This window comes from Falco peregrinus, chromosome 9 (genome assembly GCF_023634155.1).
Source record: "Falco peregrinus isolate bFalPer1 chromosome 9, bFalPer1.pri, whole genome shotgun sequence".
NCBI classification, from domain to species: domain Eukaryota; kingdom Metazoa; phylum Chordata; class Aves; order Falconiformes; family Falconidae; genus Falco; species Falco peregrinus.
Window position 1 is genome coordinate 31,130,530 of NC_073729.1, and position 27,842 is coordinate 31,158,371.

At 42.6% G+C, this 27,842-nt stretch overlaps 1 long non-coding RNA gene across 17 annotated transcripts in view; it reads left to right on the top strand.

The window, feature by feature from the left end:
• The window catches only part of LOC114011706 (uncharacterized), a 153,646-nt gene extending 132,636 nt beyond the window's left edge, over positions 1-21,010 (top strand). For 15 of the 17 annotated variants that reach the window (XR_008748650.1, XR_008748652.1, XR_008748656.1 and 12 more), the window contains 2 exons: positions 14,907-15,128; positions 19,540-21,010. This is a non-coding gene — a long non-coding RNA (uncharacterized LOC114011706). Of the gene's footprint in view, positions 1-2,972; positions 3,525-6,415; positions 12,407-14,906; positions 15,129-19,539 lie in introns of those variants that run through there. The other 2 variants (XR_008748661.1, XR_008748660.1) reach the window with 2 other exon arrangements.
• Positions 21,011-27,842: the final 6,832 nt, after the last annotated feature.

The following is a 27,842-nucleotide window of genomic DNA, read 5'->3' on the forward strand; positions in this document are numbered from 1 at the left end:
TTAATTCACAAATTGAATGTGAGTTTTTTATCCATACAAATCTTAGCAAGACAGAACTTTTTAGAATAAACGTCATCGAGACTATTTGCAGTAAAATCATAACAAGACATTTTTCTCCATGTCCATTCTAAAGCTTTTTTATCAATAAGACTCTATCAAAGTTCTTTTTTCAGTCAGTTGAAAAATGTGTTTGTAATAATGTGCAAACTGTAAGTAGGCAACACCTTACGCAATGCACCAACCACCTTGGCTCCCAGGATATCCAGAAAGACTCTATAAATAAGTGTAAACTTGAGGCATGCTTGCAGGACAAATGAAATTAAATTTTAGGCAAGTGTTCTGTTCAACATAGGGCAGAGCAAAATTCTTCCTGTTTTTTCTGTGGGAAGAGATGTTATTTTGACCAAGCATTCTAGCAAATGTTATAATTCTGATGATATATATAATAATCAATCTTAAATATTGTAATTTTAGCATCTGGGTAGTTTTTGCCATTTCATCCCCTTAGATATATCTGTGTATAATACTCTTCATTGGATGGTTGATATGAATGTGTTTCTGTCTATGGATCACTTTCAGAATATTTGCCCCAGCTTAATTAGTGGTGTAATTTACACTGGCCATCAAATGCATGGCTTTGTAAATAGATAACTCCTAAAGACCCTTCAGGATGGCTGCCAGAATATTGCTAATAGAATATGGCTTTGCTGGAGTTTTAATAATATGGGTATTCCTGTGCATAACCTAATGAATCTCAGATGTTTTGCAAACTTAGGACTGTTCAAATTAGAAAAGGAATAGGGCATTGCGGTGGGGAATGGGGACCTGTTTTGTGGAGGACCTTCCAATCTGTTGACTCCCCAAGGTTTTGCAATCTCCGTGATGCATCACATACGCTTTTCACTGTCTTCTTGTCCACTGACTGTGTTTAAATGTGAAAACATAGGAAAGGTTCCGTGCTGAGTCACACTGCAATCTATTAAGTACATCAGACTGGTATGCCAGGTTGGTTAAGTTCTCCTCTTGATAAGGGTAACAACAGAAAAATAGAGGTATGGGGAGGAGGACAGTGAGTGTCAGGCTTACAAGTGGTGCAAGACAGATGGCCAGCCGGCTCCTCAACCTCAAGGTGCAGATAACCTGCATCCGACTTGAAGTGGTGACAGTCTGTCCCAGGCCATCTCATCTCATAACCTGAATCACTATGAACCCCAGCAAAGTTAACAAAGTTTCATTTGAGCCACACAAGTCAGCTCCATAAGTGGAATGAGATAAAACAAGATTGAAAATGCCATGCGGGAAGTGCAGTGAGGCAACAGGAACAAGGCAGAGGAAGGCAGCGTGAGCTGATGCTGACCCAGATGGCAGCAGGTCATGTCTGTGACCGTCTGGCATGTGTCTGGCCACGGGAGTGTTGTTCAGGTTAGGCCATATGCCTCACATTTCTGCTTGTTATTCTCACGCAGTTGTAATTTGAATTGTTATCCTGCAAACTAATAAGAAAATCCCAGCCACCTCTGTAAGTTGAGGCAAGGTCCTGGTTGGCATAGCAAGACAGAAATCAATTGACTTTTTTAGAGTTGCACTTGCTAATGCCAACAATGTAATTTGTTTTATTAGTCTGTATGGGCTTGATCTAACTCTTGCTAAAGTCAAGGAGTGAATGCAGAGCCTGTCCTGACAGTCAGCCTTATCACCATCAGGAGAGATGGGGTTCATAGCATTTTATGCCTGCTGCCAAGAATTAATTGTGTTCAAGTTAATGCCTGAGTTAAGATTAAGCTCTACTTGATTGACAACTATTGCTATGGCAGGAAGCATAAACCACAAGGAGCTAACTTAGAAATTAGCTATTTTGTCTGGATCACCTTCAGCAGATGAGAAAAGAAGAAATCCTTGGCTGTTCTGTTGAAATGCACCACAGTGTGTGTCAGGGCTGTAAACACGTCCACTGCACAGAAATTGTTGTCACGAATAACAGTAAGTGGCTGTTGGGGGCTGTGCTACAAAGAGGCAGTTAAGAAAAAGGGCTTCTCTGGTGGCAGCCGAGAAATAGGCAGAGCGTGTTGGCAGGGGTGGAGAAAGGAGGGCACGGGGAAAAGGCAAGGCAGGGAGTCAGCCGGTGTAGCCAGTGAGCCATCTGGGAGAACATGGCAGGCTCGGAGTGACTGGCCGTAAAGAGGCAGATCAATTCAGGAAAAATTAAGACTTGAGTCATCAACATATCTGTGCGTATGAGCAAAATCCCCAAGGGGCAGAGCAGAGCCTGGCTGGGGGTAGACTGAGAACCTGGAGAGAAGGAATGGAAAGTAGCAGCAGCTGGTTTAGGAGTGGGCAGTGGGTGATGTGAACCTTTACGCTGGGTGTCCAGTGAGGTTTCCCCTGCTGTCTTGTAGGTTCTGTGATGAGAATTGCTTCAGAGTTCGATAATAATCAGAACTTTAACATTATATCCCTGAATAATATATTAGGTGTGCCCCTGTTCTTACTATTTTCTTGGGTTTGTGCCAAGTCTAAGATAGGTCAGATTAAGCATTCAAAAACTTCAGCAGGGTCTGTCTGCTCAGTGTCTTTGTGGCCAAGTGGTCAGGGAACATTAGAACATTGGAACATAGAGCACTGGAGGGAATGAAAACAGCAGCACTTCTGAGAAATGTTTCCTTCATTGTAAATGTATTTTGTTGATTTTTTGCTCTAGTTTGTTTTATGAGTTAGGAATATAGATGCAGGGACAGTTTCTGGCTCAGAACCTTCACTTGGTAAAAAGTGGCCAGGGATCCCACTCTTGGGCTTAGACACACGAAAAACCTAAAGTGCCCCTTGTCTTTGTTTTGTTGCAGTTGTTCAAAATGATGCTAGGTGTACACAGGGCGTGTTGATGCTAGGCCTTGTGGGTGAGTCTGTCCAGAGGCTGAATAAGCCTGCCTGACGCCCTAGTACTACCTAAAGTGTCTATATTGGAATAAGCAGCAATATTATTTCTTTTCATGAGATTATTATTAATTACAAGTATTACTATTTCATTGCAAAGTGCAGCTTAGGAATTGCAACATTTTCCATTTCTCCCTTGGCTCAGGATCTCATGGCATTTCAGATTAGACTGGGAAACACTGTCAGGAGGGAACAGAAGGGACCTCACAGGCGAATGAAGGCATCAGTCTCCGTCAGAAGAGCATTTATGAACCACAGGCTCCCCAGTGCTTCTGAGCAGTCGGCTGTGCAAAGCCGTCAGCGCACTGTGCACTGCCATGCTCCTGTTTTGTTTTGAGCCTGAGCATGACAGTTCCACCACCTCGATGCAGTAGAATGGTGCATTTGAAACGATGCCTGTGGGATGGTTGTCTTGTACTGGAGCAGCTCCTGCTGCATTTCTGCAGGTGGTACCGCACTGTCTGGCTCAGGCAGAGGCAGCATTGCTGAGCAGCTGACTGACGGTAGTTCCCTGATAGCGCCTGTGAGAACTCGGCAGGAGCTGCGAGCTGCTACCCACCAGGAACAATGGGCTGGACATTGCTTGCTGAGTGGTAGGTACCAGCTTCCAGCCACAGCTGATCTGAGCAGCACACCCTCAGCGAGATCCCTTTCCCCCCAGTCCCCTGCCTTGTGCGTGTGACTGCCAGCCCCAAACCTCCCTCCCAGAGCTGCCGTGCACACAGAGCAGGAGCTGGGGCGCAGCTGGAGGAGCGTGCTGTATCTCGGGTGCTGCCTGGTCAGCTGCTCATTGACGTGTCCCAGATCCCCGTCACAGTGTCCAGCTGCACTTGAAAGGAATTGAGAGGGGAAATTGCTGTAAAAGGGCTGCGCCTTCCCTGTCTCTCCTGAGGGTTCCAGTTCAGAATGTCCAGCTTGTTTAAAGCCTGAGCTCTTCGGGCAAGGAACGTGTATTATCTAGTTTGTATTTTATGGTAGTATATGAATGTTTTGTTATAATAACAACAACAACAATAATAATTAGGGCTGTGAGAGCCCTGGAGGGCTGGAAAGGAACCAAGCCCTGCAGGTTCTCTCGGATGTTCAAGTTTGACAAGGCTGAACCATCCAGGTTTAACCTCCATCGCTGGTGCCCTCTCTCACCCTACTGGCTACCATTACGACCAGGAAGTCTGCTTCTGTCCTCCACATGTCAGCTGGGAACTGGGATACCCTGGGGCTTCTCGAGGGAGGAACCCACAGTTACTGAGGAGGATGTGAGTGAAACTCACTGAACTTTCATGAATGTGGGCTGAGGGTCGTGAATCATCAGATCTTCAGCCAAGGCCAAGCCTGAGTGGGTCTGACAGTCTGCACAGAGCCATACTGAGATCTGGGATTGCAACACTGTCCTTTGTCCGTAGAGCTCTGGGATCTCTGGGTGAAAGTCCCCCTTCTATGTCATTTTAAAAACACTGTGAAGGCACTAAAACTGAATGTGTTAGGTAGTGCTATAGGTAATAGAAGCTGCCCTCTTCCAGAACCTTGGTCCCAACATCTTTCTTTGGATCTCCTGGCTGGGTGACAGCAGGATCTGGAACTGATACTGGAAAACAAAAATGAATTTTTTTCCAGATGTCCACACAGAAAACCTATGTAGACCTGGAAGGAAAAGATGTTGCTGATGCACCAAAGGGTCAACACTGATCATGTTCAAGATACTGTGCTGAACCGAGGCACCACGTGTATTTCCCAACAAGGTAGCCTGGCAATCATTGCATGGGATGGGGGTCCAGGCACTGCTGAGTTCTCCTGAGCTCTAATCCCAATTCCCACAGTGTTGCCTCAGCTAATCACTGCCTCAGTTTTCCTCACTTGTAAAATGTGGGGGTAATAACTGTGCATACCTCACAGAGGGCTGTGAGGATTCATTAATTAAATGATGTTCGGGAAGTGCTTTGAAGATGAAAAGCCCTATATAAATGCTGGGTGTTACTAGTGCTTAGTGAGTACCTTCACAGCCACAAGCAGGGTGTGCCTGCAGGAAGCAGAGCCATAGGCTGAGACTTATGGCTAAGTGCCTTTAAAAATAAATATGATCAGTAAATGCACTGGAGGTCAGCTTCCCTCTCCTGCCCCTTGGGGTGAGCTCCCACCTCAAAGGAACTAGGGTTTTTCTTTGCCTCCTCCACTTCTGGAAAACACAAAAGAGGTTTGGGAGTGCTGAGGAGAGAATTGTAGTTGTACTCGTGGCGGTGATGCTAGGAGTTAAGACATCGCAAGCAACCAGTTTAAACCAAGCAGGTACAAAAATCTATATGTTCAATGAGAAGGACTGTCCTAACAGGTACCAGAAGTCTTGGGGAGCGTGGGGTTAGGGGAACAGCGGCTCTCTCAAGCCCACTTTGCCAGAAAAATGTGTGGTTCCTTATGCTTAAATGCTAGGGTTGCATGCAAAAGCATTGTCACTATTAAGACAACCGCCCAAATGACATGCAGGTGGCCAGTCATGTATACAAGTCTCATGACTCCCTGTGCAGTCATACTAATTACATGCATACTTTAGGTATACGAAGGCGAATCTGTACTTGCTCCTTCATACGCATGTTTGAGTGGAAACATAGGTGCTGATTTCCTCTTCTTTTCTGTGCCCCTGGAAAATCTAGTATTTAATATTCACCTGACTAAGCAGAAATAAGAGAAAAGGGATTTTTGATTAGGTTAATTGTTTTTAATGACAGCCTGCCACATTTGACAGATCCCTCTTATGAAGCCTCCAGACAAACAAACTTTTCTTTCAGGTGTGTTGTGCATGTTTCTCTATTTAGGAGGCTGTGCTGAAGTTTCATTTTCTGAATTGGGCAGAGAGGTCACTTCTTTCACAATTGTCTGCAGATTTGTCTGGGAATGACATACCTAAGCAATAATGTATGGCCTAGTGGAGATGTCCAGGTGGAACAAATGGCAGAAACTGATACAGTAAAAGCTGCATTTACTAGCCTAAACAAGACTTGATTGTAGAAAATTAACAACTCGAGACCAAACTTTGAACCAGTCTCAAATGTTCCTGTATAAGAGATTGAGGCAAATGCTGGAAATTCTCCTGAGATAAATGTGTGAAGTGTTTCAAAAGCAAATGCTACTTATTAAATGGTTTGTAACTCTAAAATGCATCAGACGTACCATTCGTTCTTTATATTCTAAAATTATCCAGAAAAGAAGGCATAAATATCCAAGTCATATCTAAGACTGAGGCCAGGGTGTATCTATCATGCTAGGAATACTGTTGGACTGCTGAAGGGGACATGCAGAAAGATCAACAGAAACGTGTAGACATTACACGGGGAGATCAGACATCCTGGATTTGAGAAGACAGAGGCCTGTAGGGAGCAGCCAGTGATTAACAGGTTCTGCTCTGTGTGCAGTCTGGAAGGAGTTTTATTTCATTCATCCTGGAATGCCCTCTTGGTTTGTTCCTTCTTATCATAAAGCATATCAGGTAGCTTGGTCATGCACTGTAACACACTGAGCACCAGGCTGGGACACAAGAGTACTGCCACTGGCAGGTTGTGATACTTTAAATCTTTGTGCCTCAGTTTACCCGTTGATTAAGATGATAACCTTCCCAGAGTGTTGTGGTGATTAATTATTAATGTTAGTAAAGCGTTTTGAAGATGAAGAGTGCTACATGCAGGCTAAAGATATTAATTACCTCAGAGTCATGATGAAATTTGATATTTACATAATGAACCAGTCATGGAAGAGGTGCAGAGATGGTCTCTCCTGCTGAACAGATTCTTCTAAATCAGCTATCTCTTCCATCATCATTATCTAAATCAAATCAAATCCTTTTTTCCATGGGGAATCTGCTTTTGGAGCTAGCAAAGCCCACATGCTCCATGTGAGACTCCCAGGATGGCAAGCAGCCATGGTACCTTTGCTAATTTCAGTCCCTGCCCATGAAACTCACCTCACCCAGAACTTGTTTCAACTTCTCCAGCTGTTCTTGGCATGTGTTGAGATTTCATAAAGTTGATGCCATCAACTCCCACACATATGGCAAGAGAGAGTGAGAGAGAAAACCCACACACAGTAACTAATATATAGGGAGAAGAGGTATTTGCATGGGAGAGCACAAACATGAGGCTTTTCTAGCTGGCTCCAATGGCTCTTGACTGTTAATGCCAAGATGCAAAGGGATATGCAAATTAGGAGGATGACTCAGAGAGTCCTTTCCAACGCATAACTCCAGGAAGACGCATGATGCTTCGAGCAGGGCCACTCGATTAATTTATACGGAGGTCAGCTGGCTAATTTTCACTGCAGTCCACAGTGTGGTGTGAAGCAGTGTCATCGCTTGGACTCTGCCGGAGTTGGCAGGTAGCACGTGGCGGCTTCACGGCTGGGAGCTGTGGTTGCACATTACAGCTGCTTCCTGAGAGACTGGTGAGGAATGTAGAAGGTGACCATGTCTAGGCCATGGCAGAAGCTGGGAAGATCTTATTCATGGTCCAGATTCAGAATGCAGTCTACCCTTGAGTTAGTTTTGCTAAGACATTTTACCTGTGATACAGTAGTTTTATTCTCCTTAGATGTCCTTTTTCCGTTTCCTTTGGAGGCAAGTGCATAATTTTTCAAACTTTCTCAGCCTGAGACTTGTTTTCCTTCCATAATTCATTATCAAGATGATACTAATTATTTGATAGATCCTTTAAATTTGTAATCTCACCCTACTTTCAACGGGAAAAATCTGGAAACTGCAGGCAAGGGAGAGTTTGAACAAAACCACAGAGTGCAGGCAATAACACCCATTTCCATACTCACATTTAGATGTGGGAAGATTTCCAGGGGAATCCACATTTATCTCCTAGAGCCAGGACTTCAGGAGGAGCATAGTTTTTTTCAGCACTGAGAAGTCACATGAAACTTTTGCTGAGGGTTTGGTCTGCCTGTTCCAGGACAACAAGCTGTGATGCTGGGGATAAGGCAGGAATCAACAATGCCAGGACTCAGTGCGACACACTTTCTGACACGGAATGGGGATGAATCTCAGGTTCCCCTGCTCGCTTAGCCTCAAAGTCATCGGGTGCGAACGGACACTGGACATCTATCCAGACTTACTGCCACTGTGTTAACGAGGCGCTTGGCACTGTTCTTCCCTTGCCAGTCTCTTTCAGTAGCTGAGAACAGAATCAATTCCTTGGAGCTCCTCAGTCTCTTGCGCTTGCCGTGCCGTTTAGCACTGGTTATCTTCTTTGCTCTGCCTTGTTTAGCGCAGGACCCAGCCTATCAGCTGCACTTGCTTCATTAGTCACTAATGGCCTGCACACTTAGAAAGCATTTAAATGTATTTTATAGCGATTGAAAGACTACAGTGATATTTTGCTAATTATCTCATTGCATACCCAGAGAGCCCTGCAAAAGCTTGGCCACATTGTGGGGTTTATTGGACACCAAGCAGCAGGCCTTCCATTTCCTTTTCTATTTATACTCTCTGTTCTAATGAAAACCACAAATCTTTCCAGGTGACTTGTTTATTAAGTGAATTTAGAGCAGTTCACATTTGCATTTATTAATTTTCTAGAAAAACTGGTATTACTAGTTGCTTAGGTCTCTAACTGCTATCTCAGCTGCCATTGGATACCAGCTGCAGATCTTGGTAGTAGGGCTTTGTTGATGATTAAGCCCATGACGTGATTTTCAGTGGCATGGAGCACCTGCAGCTTCCTTCAGCTTCACGATGACCTGAGGAGGACTCAGCACCTCGGACAACACCTCTGCCTTGCGTGTGCAAAGCGAAAATAAATGCAAAAAAATCTTTAGGACCAGATTTTCAAAACTGTGTGCACAGAAGGGTAACTGTTTGTCTAACCTGAGCGTGCATCTGCTCTGATTTCTAATACCTTCAAGGTAATGGCACATCTGAATTATTCTTATGAATTGCATGTTTAAGCACAATGTGAGAGCCAAGTCCTAAAGCTACTCATGTCCCAATACATGAACATGAACTGATTTTATTTTTAATATGAATGTTTGGGTTTCTGAGCTTAGGCACTGAATTTTGATATGCCCTTATCTGAAGAACTCTCTGTAGTACCTTCTCCCCAAGGTAGTACTCACAGATCCCTCTGTGCCCTGGAGTTTTGTTCTATGTTTCCTTGACTGCGTGATCAGAAATGCTCTTTCAGTAGTTTCACCTCATTTCTTTTCACTAATGATAGATCTTTTCTCTCTGCAAAGCCACCTTCAAATTCTTGATTTCTTTTACTGGGTCACTGTTAACTCTTCTATGCTCTACATAATAATGCTGCAGATTTCTTGTAGATAGGCATCATGCCAGTCTCCTTCATAGAACTGAATTACATCTTGAGCAGGTATGAACTTGGAACAATTCCTACCTCCCAGGTAAAATAACTCATCTGATGCATTGGCGTACCATGAGTTCTGCACAAATTGAAGAGGCTGGGAAGGTGCAAGGAAATTTTTCTAATTCATAGCTAAATTTCTTCTGATGAAGGATATGTGCAACCAACTGCAAGAAAACAAATGATTGCTCAGATTTATTTTCCACTGTAGGAATAATTGGTAACATTGTTCTTCTTGGCAAAGATGAATAGTTGGAACCAGACTATTTCACAGAGACAAAATATCCACAGGGAGAGATTTTTGAGGCAGTCATAGGATGCACCCTACAGAGTGTGATTCTCATGACATTAAAGCAGTGCTAATGGCATTGCGATTAACTTCTAATGAAAAAAGAAATGAACCTGATAAACACAGCATAAATGTTCTAAGGAAAGGGCAATAAAAATATTACATTTTAGGCAAGGTCTGGCTCTCACTAAAGCCAAAGGCGTTGAGCTTGCTGAACTTATCCAAAACAGGAAAAAGAATTTATGACTGTGGAAGACGAAGAAATACTGCCATGCATCTGAGCTGCTGAATAACACTGTACCACAGAAGAGATCCCCCAGAGTTTTGCAATAGTAACTGTTGTGTTACTTTGTGGAATTTTCTGATCCTTTGATAATGTTTCCTCTTTTTAACAGCAGAATCCACACTGCTTCTTGAAATGTTTTAGAATATTTTCCCTTATGCTTTTATCCTAGAGAAGGAGGCAGGATTGCATTTGGTATTTAGGACAGGGAGCTGGCAATCTGGATTCTTTTCAGCTTTGTCACTAGCCCATGGTATGACTTTGGTCTACTCATTGTAGAGCACCATGGCTTAGAGAAGCTATGGGGGGTCTCTCTGTGCCTCAGGAAGGGCTCTGATGGTGCCTACTAAAGGGACCACCTTTGCAAACTTGGCACTTGGCATTCCTAGCTCCTGCACTGGTTCTTTGCAGCCTGGGAAAAAATACTGCCACTTGCAGAACCCCAGGAAGCTGCGCTGAGGTACAGGTTCTCTGGGTTACCCACACATGCTTCCTTGACTCAGTCTATGATTGCCATGGAATTGTAACACCAGAGCTTTGTTTTACTTTACCTTACCTCCAATGTCAGACAAGCCTCGTAGTAAAGCAGGTGTCTATTTAGAAACAATGAAAATTCAACATTTAGATACTAGACTGGGAGTAAGTAAATGAGTAAAATGTGAACACGTAAAACCAATTTCAATTCTGGCTTAAATTTTGCAACCAGGGGCCGGAGGTTTTAAGCTATCCTCACTGGAATCTCAAAGAATGTACACACACGCAGGCACTGGGATCCGTTAGTCCCAGTTCTGAACATACGCCATGCTCCATCCTTCTTTGGGCAACTCTTTGAAGTTCTCCACACTTTTATTCCCTAGAAATTAGGTTTTATAATATAAATGTGTCTCTAATTGGCCTTTACCAAAGCCAGCAGCAATGGATATTTTGCCAGTGGTTCCTCTGGGTTTAGACCTAATTGACCTCTATAAGTACACCTGCCAGCCCTTCCTGGGAACTAGGTGCCTTATTATTTCTGCCTTCCTCCTAGCCAGCCTGCTGGCTACTGCTTCCCACCCACTCTGAGCTGCTCCCTTTGTTTCTTTAGAAAGAATTATTAGTGTTATTCAAGACATTGGTTATACACAGATTCTATTAAGTTATGATTTGTGATGTTACCAGTTTCCCACAGAGACTTCTATATGCCAGTCTATATGAATATAGGTTACTGGTTGGATAACAAGTTGCTTGGAGAGGACTTGTCTATGGGAACAGGAATTCCTCAGTTTCATCCTCTGTCCCAGTCACATAGGCTAAAATTTTCAAAACCCTTCAAAGATACTTAGTTTTTGATGTCTGCCTTGAAATGAGTCACTGAGCACCTCAAGGTTCAATTGACCTGATTTGATTTTGGGCACTTGTCTTGAAGTGAGGTCACTGTCACTGGGTACCTTGAGATTCCCCTGACTTTATTTGGATTTTGAGTGCTTGCTCTGGGGGATGTACACACGGGAAGCCACAAGCTAAATAAAAATACGGGGGTTTTGTAAGTGCCTTCAACTTTAAAATGGAACTTTCAGTTTCTAAAGGCTGGCAGGGAGTTAGTTTTGAGTCAGTCTTTGTGTGGTCATTTTTATTCTGGAATGAGAGTGTTCCTGCACAGAATTACACTAAAATGTTTTGTCAAGAGACATTGTCTTTTGTTTCCATGAGTTTGCAAATATTCCCAAACAAGTTTGATGTAAGCCAGCAAGACCCAGCTTTTATCCTACCGAATAAAAGCACCTCCCTGAACAACATAAACTCTGGGCTAACTCAGAGCGCAGGGAGCTGCCAGCGCGGGGTGTGCTCCTGCCCTCCCGGCCGTAAGTCCCAGGCTTTTTGCCACGGCTCAGACAAGGCAGTTTGCAGCTGCTTCAGGGGGTCTCCGTATAACACTGTCACAACATTGTGTTTTGATGAGACTTGAATAAACTTTCGAAGTTACCTGCATTCCTCTGATGAAGGGCATTATATGTGCATAGTTTGTTTGCATTGTTGCCTAATTATGAACAGCAATTAAGACTTCATACCTACAATTGCCTTGAGTTCTTTACTACTACTACCAGCAAGGCATACAGCAAAATCTGTTCTTTATCCAAGTGCTGTAGAACAAGCCACTTCCATCAGCCTCACATCTTCAACTGACAGCAGAATGGCCCAGACCTGAAGCAGCTGACTCGATGACACTGTGATTGTGGCTTACGTGTACCTTAGCAGAGATTGTACACACCTTAGCAAACTGAATTAAAATGATAGTGCACAGGCATCCAGCACATACCATCAAGCCTGATTCTGCAGATCCTCAGACCATGAGTGAGCTTACCCACAGGAGCAGTCCAGTCTGGGGACTCCCACTGATTACAACACTGCAGTGAGATGATTTGCATACAGAAAATTATTCGTGTGGATACGTTCTTGTATTTATTCCGTCCTGTAGTCCCTAGGTACCATCAACTGTCAGTGACCCTCCTGGAGCTGGCAGTGTTCTGGACTTCATCGTATCCCATGCATCAGTCCTAACTCAGCGATTCATTTAACTGTGTCAGTAAGATTCATACATACCTTTAAGTGATTTGTGGAATGGGGAACGCACAGAATACATTATGCACCTCTAATCTACAATTTAATTGTGCTTTGAAAACGGTGCTCTCGGTAAAGAATAAAGCCAATGCTACTTTTTTTTTTTTTTTTTCCTGATTCTATTAGGTTGGATCAGATTGGGAAATCTGTGTGCAGGGGAGTAAGGAGGCAGGTACAAGCAGTCAGTGCAGGCGGCTTTAGTGGCACTGTTTGTAAGAGCTCCCCAGAGCTGCGCGCTGGGGGCCGTGACGGCTGACACACAGCAGCCAGAACACAAATGCCTTACTCTAGCATGGCAGTTACTCATAAGAGTAGTTACCTTGCAGCCAGAGGGACTGAGCAGGGGTTCTATGTTATATTATTATGTTTGTTGCTGATGTCTGTACATTGCAATCGGAGTTGGAGGCAAACCAGAACATGGCCGTGTTATTTGGACAAAGAGTGCAGCAACAGCCCCTCCTTCACAGATGGCATCTCTTGAAAAACGCTCGTTTTCTGACTCTGCTGGGGACTTTTGCAACAATATATAGTGACTATATTCAAATGGGAAAGTCTCCAAATGGTGACTATAACTTCAGTACAAAGTATTATTAATAAATGAATTGACTTTGGTTTTATTAGCTAGAAAAATAAACCTAGGCTCATGTTGTTTGAGTGAAACTCAAATGAGGACAGACAACATTAAGAACACAACTAGTATAGAAACTACCACACAGTAAATCAAAGAACAAGAAAAGTACATGGCTATTAACGTTCTACTATAATATTCCTCACAACCTCTCTGCAGTGTGGAGAACTGCAAGCCAACATTTTTCAACTGCCCTAAAGAATGTGAAATGTAAATGTTTAGAAGAGTGTTTTTCTTGCCAAGCTGAGAGTAATCATAAACATCGGCTTCTAATACAAACATTTTAAAAAGATGCACTCCTTGCTGCCAGCTTTTGAGAGCAACACCATTTAAATTAGATTGGAGTCTCCTTGAATTCTTGACACTCCATTGCTGCCTTTTATTTGCCAAAAATTGCTGGATTGATGTTATGCTTGAATTTAAAGTATGAACTGCAGCTTTATTAAATATGCTGCTTAAATGTCATGTGGATAAACAATAAATTACCTGCCTAGGATTCATTTTGAGGACAGGCCTAAAGAAAATCTTGAGGGAAAAGAATGATTGTTTTAATTATGATACTTTATTTCTGTGGCATCATGAACGTGCTTGGTATTTTCCTGTCAAGTGGAGTTTACGGATTTGCTGAGATGTAACTTTGCCATAGCTAGTAATAGACTAAAAGCAAACCATGACTTACTTCTTACTGTACCCTCTCCACCTTTCAGCTGAGAAGTCTGTAAATATCATTGATAAACCAGTGCCGTAAACTGCCATTACAGACTTGGTTTTGGTAATACTGAAATGCTGATGCTGACAGCATGTAATTTCTTCACAGTAACGTACTCCCATTATTTACCGGATAATCTTAGCCAAAATGTTCACATCTAGGGAAGCTGAAATGCTTTGTGAGCTAGAACTAGTTTCAACTGACTGCTTTAGTTATATCACCATGAAATTCCAAACAAATCAAACTATTTGGTTTTAGCATTTTCAAAGTGAAATGTGTTAGCTTTTGGATTCAGAGTTTCCATTTTAGTTTAGTGCTTAATTATATTTTTAGAAACCCTTAAAGCAAAATTAAATATTTGAATCAAAGCATTCCCTTATGAACCAAACCCTCTTTTTTGTCACTGCCACTGGTGAACCAAACTTAGTATATTTTTAGAAAAAAGAGATGTTCCTGATCACAACCCAAAGCATCTCCTTATACAGTGTTCACGTTCATCACATTCATTTTGCACCATGATAGCAGATGGACTAGAGATGACATGGTAATTAGTGGGTCATGGCTATTCATCTTTGCGGTTCTTGTTTTGATAAAGACTTTGAAATAACTTTGGAAAAATATGTTCTTAGCTAAACTTTCCAGGTTTTACATGTAGCCTGCTGCTTGTTTGGAACCGCTTTGTTAATTTAAAAAGAGGATTTTGAAAGGAAAAGAAAGCAGTTGTAGGTACCAAGCCCAGGGAAGTAGGTACTTAAAATAGGACCGAAAAGTTAGTACTGTTTTGAAAACCTCATTACTGAAATAGCAGTGCTACGTAGTGAAATCATGAGATTTCATTTTCAAAAACAGTAACACATTTTTGGTTCATTCCTTTCTTCCTTTTTTTATTTGTGCTTTGGGAATGTCACATGCTACATCTACAGACTACTTCTGCAAGTATGGTAGCTAGAACTGTCCAGCTGCCCTGTTCTCTCCTGGGTAAGCCCCATGCGAGAACAGCTGAACTTGACTGTAAGGCTTATGGTGAAAAGCCAGGAGAAAACACATTGTCACTATAAGCAGGAGATGTCTGCAGAAGACAGTGTTTGAATCAATTTCCTCTTTTTCTGTTTTGGTTGCTACAGAAACAAATAGGATCTTTAGATGAAGTTAACGACTGTTACCTATGTCAAAGAAACAGAGACCAAGAATGAGGGTGAGTGGGGAGAGGACCAGCCAAGCCTCACGGGGTGGAAACACGGGAAAAAGACCCAGCAACAGAGAATAAGAGGATGTGAGCTGTACTGCGCTTGCAATGAAATAATGGGGAATTTTACCATTAAAGCAGAACCAAGTTGTTCTTTCAGGTAAGAAAAGTGCTGCAAATTACAAATACAGAACTCCGATTAAGAGGTTAAGACAGGAAACTGTTTTCTTCCCAGGATGAGCCAAGAAGCTGCAAAATCTGTCCCTAAACCTGTGTATTCTAGCCAAGCTGTGGCAGAAGTCTTGCTTCCAGCATCCCTTGAGAGTGTGTTTACTTCACATTAACATTTATCATAGTTCTCCCACCGCTTCCTTGAGTTCTAGTGGCCTTCCCTCTCTTTTCCATGTGAGTGAGTGCCTGCACTGTAATCCAAAATATACTGGAGTCAACAGATGTCTTTGCATTGTCTTTAATAGGTTTTGATTCAGAGCAGAGACGTTATAGTTCTTAGGTTTATAATTTGTTTTGCAGATAAATTGGGACATTTTGATGTTGTTTTGATCTGAACCTCAGATAGCCCTAGAAATAACAGAAGCAGCAAATATATAAAACAAAGTTCATGCCAACGTGACAACCAAACGAGTTTATATATGTCATCCCAACACAAACAGGATCTTGGTGGCAGAACTAGGAATGAAAGCTGAGTGTCCTGACTTCCCTCCTTGTGCTTTCACCGTTTGGTCATGCAAACTCCTGAAAATTATCATAAAATTGTGCAAAGAGTAACATCCGGCAGAGACCAGCTCTGCCTGGCTCCTATGAGCTTGCCAAGGCGGTTGGGGTAGTGAGGGAAGAGACACACAATTCATTTTAAGAAGGTTTTTTTCCCCCTTTTTGTCATCTTCTTTGTGGTGGTTTGTGAAATGCTGGGAAGGAACAGTACAATGAACAGAAAATGTTCCAAGGAAACCAGCCTTCTCCATGCCATTGCCCAACAAGCACCCAGTGTACCAACCACGGAGCTTTGCATAGGAGTGTATGACACACATGGGGACTATGAATTCTGCTGGCATGAGGCCTCCCTTCCCTTTTGAATTCACAGAGCAGAGAAAGGGCAGAGAATCAGAGCCTCTCCCTGCCTGGTCGAGGCTCTCCCTCACCTCCAATACAAATACAGGTGCAAAATTATCAAGTCGATAGTTTTTTTGCATAATTTGGAGCCATAAAATGGAAGCTGCCTTTGAGCATTTGGCTCTTCCTCTCTTGCAAGTTAGGGCCAGATGCAAAAGAGGACTTAAGCACCTACAACTCAGTAGGTTCCTCCCTGCTCAGGATAACATTTCTTCCAGTACCAGCAACTTTATGTCTAGACATGCCCAGAAATGCTGTGTTCTGAGCAGCTTAATACAGAGTTCCCACCTAAAACCCACTGGGATCCTGAAAGAAGTAAAGGAGTGTCTCTTTTCTCAGGACAGCCAATTCAGATGGAATATTGTGCACAAACCTGCACCTGCAGGACCCATCCCCTCACATGATACACTCGTAACTTTCTTTTAAACTTGACCAGGTGGGAGAGGTGCTACCTGGCTGGACGGCTTGGTTTTGACTGCCAGAGCTGAGCGGGGCGAGAGTTGTCCTTAGCCATTTTGCACCAGGGCCCAGGCCTGCCCCGGTCTTGTGGGATTTGTCTAGGAGAATAAGGATTCCCGCTGGGAGTGAGATTGTAAATCTGAGTTTCCAACACAAAGAAGAAACAAAAACGCAAGCCCCTTTCAAGGAAAACATAAATGTAGAGAAATAAAAGAAAAAACAAAAAACTGAAGAAACCACAGTTATTTTGCTGGCTAATATCATGAAGACATGATAGTACTTGCAGCTTCCTGCTTGGACCTGGCTTGCTCCAAAGTTATTTTGTGTGTTAATCATGTGGTTTAGATGATGAAGATTAGGTCTGAGTGAGCTGATTCAGATAAAAGGGGAAAAGGCAGCAACCAAACCTTCACCCAAAGCTCTAACCTAAACTTTTCTAAGCTTTGAATAAAATACAAAAAAGTATTCTCTTTTCTTTATTATTCCTTTGTTTTGCAATTAAGATTTTATTTAATGGTACTATTTTTCATTAGCTATAGTTATTCATTCAAAGCTTTGACAGTGCACAGTGCTGTAAGGACAGCTGTTATCACTGCAAACACAAAGGTACACATTTCAAGTTCACAAAAATACATTTCTGTCCCTTTTCCTGAACTGGGATTTTTAATGGGTTTTTTAATCCTTTTTACTGCTTCCAGTGTATCTACCACCATGCTACAGAAGTCTCTGCCTAGTTTTGTTTTCTATGCATCCTGGTCTGGAATGTTCAGTTACAGATTTCCTGATAAAGACTGCAGCCGACAGCTAGCAATTTGGCCAATCTTCCTTAAAAAATAGGTGTACAAGATCATGTTCCAAAACCTAAATGGAAATGTGTGAGTGGTCTGATTCTCAAAACAAACTAAGAGTTGCTTGCTGCTTGGTAATTTTAAAAATTAAAACTATGTCCTTTAGCACTTTACTACGTAATACTTTTAGATACCTATTTTTAAATGGTTGTCTCAGCTGATGGTGTACTTTTGTGCTGGATTTGCACATATTTGGTGTGTGGTGCACAAGGGAAATAATGCACTGACTCCATTTATGCACAAGCTGGACAACTCTTTGCAGATGTCAAATAGATGCATAACAAGCCTGATATTTGCTCATGCGGACATTAGGCATAGAAGTATAATTGTTGTAACTACTGGCCTCATCCTCCATTGCTTTTAAGTTATGCAGTCAGAGAGCCTGGCACTTCCAGGTGTGCTAGACAGCATTTTACACACCCTGTGGGCTTGCTATGAGTCCATGGGTTTGACTGCCCAGCCAGTCATAAGACAGTGGGGAATCAGGCTCCAGGTATCTCCTATAGGAACACTCCTGTTTAGAGAATCGAATCCCCTGTGTTACAGCCCGTTCTAATACACCAGTGTTTGGGAAAGCTGACTGGAAATGCCCGTAACGGACTGGCTGTGGGGGGCAGGTTACCGGTCAGGCAGATACCATAACATCAGGCATTTCACAAGACGGCTGGACCTTGATCCTTCCAAAGTGCAGGCAAATAAATGAGATGCGCAAATTAGGAGCCTTGCTCCTTCACTGCAGTCACTGGCAAGAGGCAGGTACCTTCAGAGAGAGGTTGATCTTCCCAAATGTTAAGGAAACAGGGATTGTAATAGTTTAGTAACATTAATCCAAGCCTTCAAGCCTTAGATACGAGTATATGCAAAATAAAGTCTCACAGCAGGACACCAGACTGTGGCAAGCACTGCTGTTCAGTTGGTTGATTCTTTTGCACACCTGCGATTACTGGTCTTGAGTGGGTACGAGGAAGGGAGCTACTTTTCCTGACCGCTGCTGCTTGTGCAGTGGTTCAAACCCAACTCCAGCCAGGATATCTTGAAAGCGGAATGAGTTAGCCAGCTCTAGTGAGTGACTTCCATCCTTCTAAAGAGTCTTGAATTAACATTTGATTTTTTTGAATGCTTCTTCTAATTCAACCACAGAATCTTCTGAGAACTTCAGCCATCACTAATTAAGATGTGCAACCATTTCTCTGTGGTTCATCTCTGTACTTAGCAGTTTTTCCTTTAGTGGGACTTGGTGGTGCAAAGAGTCTGTGCTGAGGTGAATGCCATCCAGAGAAACACATGGACTAATGAACTCTACACTTTTATATTAACTCTCTTGCCCCTTCCATAGTTAGGAACAGTACTGTGCCCTCAGATTTAGTGTGAAAACAAATAACCCACTTCAAAAATAAACTGCCCTAGGAAATGTCTTTGAAATTTTTTTTAATGCTGAATTGAAAAAAGTGTAACATGGATGTAAATAATTTTCCCTGCAATGAATGCAGTACAAACAACACAGTGTGTGACTAATACCTGAGAGCTGGAACATAAAACTGTATAAACACAACAGCGAATCTGACAGGTCTCTTTTATTTCTCTTCTTCCTCCATATCCCCCCAGTGTAAATTAATAAATATCACTGAAAAAGAGAAGCAATAACACTTACTTATTAATTTTTCTCCTTTTATTTTCTGATCATGCTTAATTTAAAAGTGTTTTGGGGTTACATTTATTCATATATATGGTTGTTTGAGCCTTTTATTAGCCATGATTCATTCTGCATATCAGCATAAAGTGGTGCTCAAGCTTTCAGTCTATATCTGTTCCATGATGCTCAGTTATCTTCTGCCCTTGAGCTACTGGTAGGTATGGATTTGCATGTACACTGTTCTCCTATGACAATAGTATGCCAGGAATGACCGGTCTGGTATTACCTGGTCAGGTGAGGTTCCATTCAAATAATGCACATGCCACCAAAACAATTCAGATCAAAGGTCTGTCTTTCAACAGAATTAAAATGTAAGGACTTCTAAAGCAATTTTAGCAGTTGGCTTTACAAATGAACTTATGTCAGCTGCTCTGTATGATGACTGACTAAATTACTTATATATCTAATCTTATCTAGCTATCTGTCTGTCTGTTTTTCAGCATTTCAGTACCCATCACCACATTATCTAGGCGCCACCATAAGATTAAGAAGCTCTGCAGTGACATTCTCAACATGGTCTGTTCAAAGGTCATTAGCAGAGCCTTTCATACTGGGGAAGATCGGAGGAGAGCACGGAAGTGAGCCGCAGAAGGAGAGAAAAAGGAAAAGGAGGTGGAAAGCTGCTGGTGCCATTTTGGTTGTGCTCATCCTGGGGCTCGCTTAGCTAGTCCTGAATTACAGGAGCCTCATGTCAGCTGCCTTTATTCTGCTGCAGGGACTACGGTATGTGTTGTGCACTGCTGTTGCCTCAGAAAGTTATCTCACACGGCCTCAAGATCCTGTCCCTGCGCTTTCTTCGGATGCTGTTTACATGCTTATGCTTTATGATTTCTGTATATTACTGCCTCAGAGCAGGCCATTTCTCTCAAAAACTCCTAGTAGAGAGCAAGCACTGCAACCCAGGGAGCCCCCTTCCCCAAACTAATACATCAGGTTCAAATCTTATTTTTAGCTTAGCATGCAAATGCTACAAACTTTGTGTTTGAAGAAGCCCCAAAGGGTGGTTTTCAACATATACAAAGTTACATAGGACCCACGGAATCAGGAAAGATCATTTTATCCCATGAGGCCTAATCCTGCTTCCACTGAAGGCAGTTGCTGAGGCATCTCTGATTGCTGTGAGCACATGCTGAGGACAACCTGGGGAACTTACGTTATGGAAAAGTGGCACTGGCCGGATTGCGCTCGCTGATGCAGTCTGTTGCTACTTTTTCAAGGAGTATACTGGTAAGTGAAAAATTTGCCAAAGCATTTTTTTTTCACCACTGCAATTAGGAAGCCTGGTTCAGTCTTGAGGAGACCAATGACAGTATGCTGATGTGTTGCTCAAACAAACCCCTGGAGGTCTTTTGTACCCCTTTTGGTACAAAAACACTAGGGGATTTACACTAGGGGATAAATAGGTGGTTCCAAAGCAAGAAGAGCCAAAGTTGGAAGCTAACCACAATACGTGGGTGTAAACGATTACCAAAGGCTTCCAGTAACTCTGCTATCATCAGAGACTGGCTTTATGGGTATGGCCTCAAGAAGTTTCCCTCCACTTAATTAAAGAGGCAGATAAGTATCTAGGTGGAGTGTGCAGATAGGTTCTGAATGAGTTATCCACTAAGGCTGGTTCGCTGCACCTATTGTTAAAGCCAAAATATAATATCAGATTAATGCATTATATTTGCCTATTATAGCACTATGTCATCATTATATGACATGTTATAATTAAAGCCCTGCATTAGAAACAAAACTATTTGGCTTGGGATAAGTTGCCTTTATGACTTCTGTGGTTATGATTTCCTCCTTTTCTTAACCCCTTAAAACTGCATAATATAGCTATTTGTAACTGTATAAAGAAAGTTTCTAGTTTCAGATTCTAATCTCAGGTAATTCCATGTAAATAAAGTCAAAATCTGGCACATAGTCTTTTCCTGTGTCTGAATATTTGCTAATAGAGGGAAATCCACGTTGTTTGGGTCGAAGATGGGCATTAGATTAAAGAAGAGCATGCATAACTCACCATCTAGCCCTCTCAGTTGGCATTCAGGTGTCCGCGTGAGTTCCTGATTTTGTACAATTCCCCATTACTTTTCAGGAGAGGAAGCCACTCAGCATATTTTCACTCTTACTTTTTCCTTCCTGGAACTACATGAGGAAAAATTCATTATTAGACTAGTTTCTGGACCTAGCTCTCAGGAAACCATGCTCACAAATGCAAATCTGCAAAATGGGTGTGTGACTGCATGCCTAACTTAGAGATACGATTAAGATTACAGTTTGGGTAACTGACTATGCTAATATGCTTAATTAGTGATTTGCATATGCAAGCTTTTAAATTTCAGTAGTTGGTGATTCATGCAGTTAAGTGCCAACCTTAGCCCTGCTGTCAGATTTAGACAGGGTATGCCAGCAGTACCCCCTCTCCCCCACATCAAATGCACAGAGCAAGTGCAGTCACCAGTCAAGGTGTAATCTCCCGAAAATAGCCAGGCTTTGTCTGTCTGAGGTGCGAACATTGTAGGGCGATGAATCCTCCTGCTGCTATTTGGTAGCAGCCTTTATTATTTAATATTTTGCAATACTCTTATATAAATCTAATTGCTGTCTTTTATTTCACTAACTGAACTGTGCATTTGTTTGGTTGGAGGTGACCACCTTAATGAATGTTAATGATGAGAGAACAGTTAGTTGCCAATAGCTAGGGGTGATATCCCACTGCCTTAGTCAATCAGTTGGTGAGAGTTTATTCTGTTGCTGCAATGCTGGTAACTCAATAATTTGCTTCCTGATTTGTGGATGACCTTTCACCTAGACTTGGAGGGAGCTGGATTTGGCCTTGGGAACTTGCTTGTACAGTTTCAGGGCTTAAGCACACCAGGAACTATTTTGTTATTTCTGTTTCACTTAGATCTTGGAAATGTGCATTTTCTTCACGAGGGCAATTGCTCCCATGCAGGAAGGTCCTAAGTGTAAGTGCCAGATGTCTCAGATCATCAGTCTGGGAGACATACAGACTTTTGATTTATATAGCTTACTGGAGACACATTTTTAGCATTTCATCTAAAACAATAAGATTCCTAAAGTGAAAAGTAGAAAAGTAAAAATAATAATATGCAAAAATGTGATTATTGTATTTTTTTGCCTAGAAAAGTTATTTCACCAGCTTTTGCCAATGGTACCCCTGGTCACTGCTCGAGGGGAAACTGCTGCTTACTCACACGAGTAAGTCACTGAACTTGATCCCACTGTGACTGCTCCTCTTCAAACAGAATCAGTGGCTGCAAAGGGATGACTCAGAGGGCAAAACAGGATATAATGGGCCACACATGGGCATTCCAGAAGAGTGTGTTCTCTCCAGTGCTAATTAACTTTCTGCTCTGCAAAATACTTAACAATACAAAACATTGCTTATTTCTTTTTTCTTTGAACATTTCCATCAGCCTCTTAAAGGTGCTTTTATGAACTCCATTCAGTCCTTTTCCATGCTGATTGACGAGTTAGGCCTAATGATGTGAACGGTTAATTATCATGACATGTATTATTGCATGCTTAATAAAACTGCAACGATACCCACCAACGTCAGGAATTACATACTGATCCCTTCAGAGAGAAGGGAATTTGAAAGGAAAATGCTGAGGACTCCCTGAAATGCTGTGAAGGCAGAGCTCAAATTCAAGGGTTGGGCAGGGAAGACAGTATCCAGCATTGAGGGTGATTTCAAATACCTTGAGAAGTACGAGGTATGATAAAAATATGGCCCCTGCAGAGGATTTCATCATGTGGGATAGGCTTCTTTACTCACTGAGTGAAAAAAATTACTTTCTAATAGCATCTACCTATTTTACATATATAATGAGCCAAACTCTGTGTGGTCACGTTACTGTCTGGGAAGTGCTGGGAGTGAGGGACAGTTGTGCTTCCAGTTATTTTCACCAGAAGACTTTCCCTGCTGAATTCATTCATATTTTTAGCTTTTAATATAAGCTTCAAATAATTAATATATGGTATTGTCAAGGTCTCGTATCTCATATTTCACAGTTCTTTAAACAAGTAATATCTGAGACACATCCAGGAACTATCTGTCTGCAGATAAAAGAACTGAAGCAAAGAAGGGTGTAATAACTTCCCCGAGATCTGAAATCAGTTTGCAGCAATGCCAGGTACAGGACACTTTCCTTACTCCAGAATCACTAGGTCATCACTCCTCTTTTCATCACTCCAGTTAATGTGGGGCTGGGTCTCCGCAGCAGTGGCTGAAAAGAGATCATCTGGGCTTAACATTTAGCACAGAACCAGTTCAGGGGTCCCGCAGCGTGCCAGGTCCCCCCGACTTACTTGGCTGCGTGGTGTGGCCAAAGCCCTGCTGAGATCCCTGGCTAATGTTTAATCCTTGCGGGGAGGCTGGAGGACAGCACAGATTAGCTGAGAGAGGCGTTTATTTGGAGGTCACATTCACCTCCCTTCTCCCCTCGAGACATGGTGGTAGGTGAAGGAGGGAAGAACCTGGTACTGCATTTGTAAAGAAGCTTCTAACAAGTGGACTTTTATGGCCTAGTTTTTTACACAAGAATAATTTGATCATAAACAACCACGGATCTTGACGAGCTGTGGATGCAGGAGGCTGAGTCGGTCGGAGGTCCCAGGACATAAGAAAGGCAGCAATCCTCATAGGCGAGCTTTATGCACTATGAAAATATTTTTACATGGGTAATTAATTTTCTCATTTGTCCTCTTCACTTCCTAAAGAACCCTTCCACATAGCCAAGTGCCAGTGACAAACCCTTCTCAGAATAAAGCCTGTTTTGAAGCAAGTGACTGTCACAAAGGTCTGAAATGCTGATACCAGAAATGCTTATTTTAGCCCAGCAGAGACTAAACGTTTCAGTGGTGAGAATTGTTCAAAAGAAAGGAATACAGGGCTGTTGGGAGATGGTCCTCACCCTCTTCTTCGAATCCGTGAGGAAACCAGTGTGCTTTTGCACGGCAGCACAGCCTACCCATATTTTCACAAGCAGAAACACATGCTGCAAGGATAACTTTTCTTCTAGGAGGAAAACCAACCCCGTTGTTTTTGGCCTCTATAGTAATGAAGATAACTCTCAGGGTGGGAGCAGCATGTGAAAAATAAAGCAACATCTGCCTCAGTCTGCAGAAGACAAGAAGTAATAGACATAAGAGGTCCATATTGCCTCTTCATTATAGGAATTTGTTGATCAGAAGGCTAAGAAGGTACTAACTTGAGAGCACAGGTACTACCTTGATTAGCAGTTTCATAGTCTTGTAAAAAGCATCTCATTTTGCTTTCCCAAGTAGGTGGAGCTTTGTTGGCAGGTGGAGCCCAGGAAAGGGTTACCACTATTTTTTTTCCCACATCTAATGCTACCTTGAATGATAAAGTGGGATTATTGCATAGGAGAGAGTGCTGCGGCACACTGCAGGCTGCACCCTCCAGCCCTGCTCCACAGGCTCCCCAATGGACAGTCACTGCTGGAAGGGGGTGCGCAGAGGCCTTAGGAGGTATTTTTCCCTGAGCTGTTCCTGCTGCCCACCCTGCAGAGTGCACTGCTCCCCCCTGCGACCCCTGCTCGGGGAGTGAAATGTCTTAAAGCAGGATCTTTGCCTCTGTTTTTTTTTAAAAGTAACATTTTAGTTCCACCTATCATAGCAAACTGACTCCAATGCCAGTAAAGCATGCCTAATTGGCAGGATTTAGAGACTGATCATTTCAATTTATGCCCAGAACAGGTAGGGCAGCAATGAAAGCCTCTCCCACCCAGCCCCACCCCTTCTCACCGATGTGCCTCATCCCTGCCCTGAAGGGACCACCTGGAGGGCTGAGAAGGGAGTTCCCTCCCTCTGCACAATAAAAAGGCACAGTCCTACAGTAAATACCAGGTTAGGCTTACAGCTGTTTAATAGTTACTGTACCTCTGGTAATAAAGCTCTTGCAGGGCTCGTGCAGAAGAGCACCTGCTAGTGAATTAATGCAAAAGCAGGAGCCATTTGCTAAGGTTTTGCCTCTGAGGACTTGGCAGAAAACACTAGAGTGGCATTTTCACTTCATGTTACCATGAGGTCAGTGGGAAAATAGTTCATTGCCCCTAGCCTGTCTGTTGGAAACGGTTCCCATCACTGCTGCAGCTTGCAATAGCCTTCCCAGAACCATATGCTCTTTGGTATCACTTCCTTCTTTTCAGGCCTCTTCACCACATGGAGATCTGCCGCCTTGTCCTTTTTGCCAATCCCTTTCCCATCTGGAAGCCTCACTGGAGAACTGTATCCCCTACAACCTGGCGCAGTACTGTATTACAAGAGCTTTGATTGCATCATTCCTACCTACTCTGAGTACGCCGTCCTTCACAAGCCAAAATCAAATCCACGGGAGCTAATTGTGGAGAAAGGAGCAATCAACCCATATTTATTATTGACAGAGGAAGAACTATCAAGGAGTAGTGGTTTTCCCCTGTAAAATGAGAGCACATATTCATCTAAATAAAATGCTTTGGCGGGGGGAAGCAAAAAAAAAAAAGCAAGCCCTATACAATCACCATGCCACTGTGAGCCTTTAGCGAATCAGGCTTATGCAATTGCAGAACTAAAATAAAAGTAACATTTTCCAGTAGCCATTAGTAGTGCTTAGATTGCCCAATGCAGGCATCATTGCTTTTCTCAGCATCTGCTTTATCAGTTGTCTTCGAGCCCGTAGAAGTCCATGGTTCTTGGCAGCAGCTCTTGCTGATGTGGAGTGGGTTGTTGCTTAAGAAGCCTTTGATCAGCAGCCAGGTACTAACGCCATGCTCCGAAACGGTGGCTTGCCAGACCTGGCCGGCGTACAAACTGGATGGGCTCCTTCAGTAGAGTAAGGAGGTAATCAGGATTCTTTTTGGCCTGTTTGAGTGCATCTCATTTACCATCTTTCTGGACATCCAGATTTTCTATCATGGTTTCTTTCCCATGCCGCAGGTGCATCAGAGCAGTGTAAGCCAGAGGCCAGGCAGCTGCAGCTGAGGCTCTAGAAGGATACGTTTCGGCAGAGCGCTTGGCACATCCAAACCACTAAAGCTTGTGTTCAGCATCATTTTGCTTCTGCTCAGGTGGAACATACACTCAAGTACTTTGTGGAATTGGGACCCAACAAGAGCTGTTAGAACATGGGCTGTATCCCACTTGCCAGATGTTTTGTTGTTTGGGTTTGGGTTGTGGGTTTTTTTTTTCCTGGGAAATGCAAAAATGCTGAAGCCACTGTCATCTCCTTTTGGACAGGAAGTGACAGCCACATCAGCTCATGTGCATGGATAGCTCTCTTGAATTTGAAAAGACATGAAAAATTAAAGTGGCCAAAATTTGCTAGGGCAGTGCTATAAAACTGAGCAAGGCACAAAGATTCTCCCAGAGACACTGTGATCTCAGATCCATGTATATACAGATCCATGTAAATACATCCATGTAAATACAGATCTATGCATTTACCATTACTCATGCGAGTAATAATAGTTCCACTGAAATCACTACAGCTACATGTATAACATGAAGCACATACAGAAGATCAGGATCTAAATATATAATAGGCAAATATACCTGCAGCTATGGCAACTGCTCTTATAACTAGAGATGCACATATGTGCTTACAGCTTCTATTACATTTAGGGGCTAACTAATAAGCTAAAGATGAACTGGTGAAAGAGCCAGGATGAGAAACTGTCTCTTTTGTTTCAAAGCTCAGTATTTATCCCTTGCATCTTAATTTCTGTCAGTGTTCTGCACTCGTTAGCTCTGCAGCTATGTAACTTGCTTTGAATGTAGTTAAGGACACTGCACCCAATAGCTAAAGTCATATATGAAGGCCTTCTGCCTTCTCTTCTATTCCTTCAGATTTGGGGACTCAACCCAGCACTGTGCTTTAAGCACAAAAATATTTTCTGCCACTGCGAGTGGTCATCAATAACTCAAAAGCAAGAAAGCGGTCCTGCTTGGAATGTAACTTCCTTCACAGAGCTGGCACGAAAGCTGGCTGGTGTGCTGAAGTTAAGTGTGAGTGGCTATGGTCCAGCTTGCATTCCTTCAAGCAACCAAACTCCTTGATAATTACTCCTTTTTTTTTTAATTCTACTCATCTCATTGTGCCAAGTTATCCCACCGATTTTATTCTGCTTCTTGTACATTTAAATGTCAGATACACTGAAGTATTTTAATGAATTGCATTCTAGGTTTGTTTTCTGGCCTTTTGTATTTCAAAAAAACCAATAGAGATAGAATCTGTATTTTAGACACCTAGGCTCAGAGAAGGGTGGCAAATCACTGTCACAAACATCCACCCCCGAGTTATTGTCTAGATGGCAGAGGCTGGGGAAATTAGCAAAACAATGTTTCTGCTAGCGAGCCACCACTGCTCGCCTTCTGCTTCTCCAACCGGCTCCAGGCACTTTCTCTTGTTCTTGTGATTCCCTTCCTGAATTACTTCAGCCAAGTAATTGTTTCATCATGTTGCACAGAAATATTTTCCCATCGTGTCACCATGACATTAATTTCTAAAGCCAAAGCTCCTCCACTCGCTTATAGAAAGTATATCACAAACCTTTTGTGGCCCCGGCTCCCAGGTGAGCTAATGGAGGAGGGGGATACGGCAGGTGAGGTGTTAGAGGGATTTTTGCACTGTTTGAAGGAGGCTGTGAGTCCTATTACTGCAATTTCTAGGCAATATCAATGAGCTGCTTACCACAGGCTTAATGAACTGCTGTTGCAATATACTAGCAAA